We start from the raw sequence: 1307 nt of genomic DNA, 5'->3' as shown, positions 1-1307 counted from the left end.
TAATTATATATAATTTTATATAATTTTATGTAATTATATATAAAACATTTTTTTCCGGGTAGGAAGTACTTTTTCCATCACAATTCATCATGAAATTACTATACAAGAATTGTCCTCGGATTTTTTATACAAATTTTAATAGTATATTCTATAAACTGCAATAAGAAAAATATATTGTATAAACATATAATTGCTGAAATTCTTTATTAAAAAGTTATGAAAAGTTAACAAAAATATGAAATGTGTAAGAAATAATTTTTACTTTTGCATGTCAAAGTATCATCCGCTCTAATTAAAAGGCAAATTTTTACAGAGGGATTTCTTCTACCCTTCTCTAAAAAGGTGATAAATTCAGAATTAATCGATATTAAGCTTGTATTAATATCAGCAGATCGCACTTTGAAATGCAATATTAGGTCAATTATTTCCAACATATTCTATATTTTTGTTATAATTTTTGATAAAATATTTTAGGAACTGTATGTATATAACATATTTTTTTTTAATTTTAGATCATGGAACGTATCGTTAAACTGCGTGTAAAAAATCCGGAAACACAATATAATTAAATTACTTTAAGAATATACACCTATTGTCCAGCTTGTAACAATTATCTATTAATTTCAAACAAACAAAAAAAATTATTTCAATTATTTTTAAACGATTTTTATAAATATTAATACATACCATTATGAATAATACCAGTTTTTAAATGTAATAATGTGCATATATGTGTGTATATAACGTAATACATACGTGTAAAAACGGATTCTTACGTGACTTACTTCTAAATGCTGAGGTGATGCTGTATGCACTCCGACAGTTTTGTTTCATTTTCATTCGACAAAGAGCGTGCGTGTCCGAGATATGTAACTGTCTTTTTAATTATGAACTTGTGAAGACGACTTTTGAAAATTTCAAATTGAGCACACGTTTGTAAAATCAATCCGAAGATTAAGATTTCCGTGCCAACATTTATCATGGTGGCAAAAATTGTAGTTACCATTTAATGAATAGATATAGTCTAAAATATCGTAGATACATTATAATTACATGGCAACCATATTCGATAAGGCAGATGACCCATCACGTTTAATACTGATCCTATTGTACCGCCTGTAATGAAACTTGTTGCTAAAAGTGAATATTTTATCGAGCATAATCTGTAAACGTAGAACGAGATGAAATTTTATATGAACTTTTTATCAGCATTTTTATTTATATTTTTAGTTTAAAGAAATTTATAATAATAAGAAATTTATAATAATACAAAATTTATAATAATAAATTTATAATAATAAGATATA

General features: G+C 24.9%; 1 pseudogene; it reads right to left on the bottom strand.

Moving 5' to 3' along the window:
• LOC108693610 overlaps positions 1-1307 on the bottom strand; it is a 3002-nt pseudogene that overhangs the window by 1201 nt on the left and 494 nt on the right.

The sequence above is a fragment of the Atta colombica genome, unplaced genomic scaffold, assembly GCF_001594045.1.
Source record: "Atta colombica isolate Treedump-2 unplaced genomic scaffold, Acol1.0 scaffold96, whole genome shotgun sequence".
Taxonomy (NCBI): Eukaryota; Metazoa; Arthropoda; class Insecta; order Hymenoptera; family Formicidae; genus Atta; species Atta colombica.
This window is presented reverse-complemented; position numbering and strand designations above follow the sequence as displayed.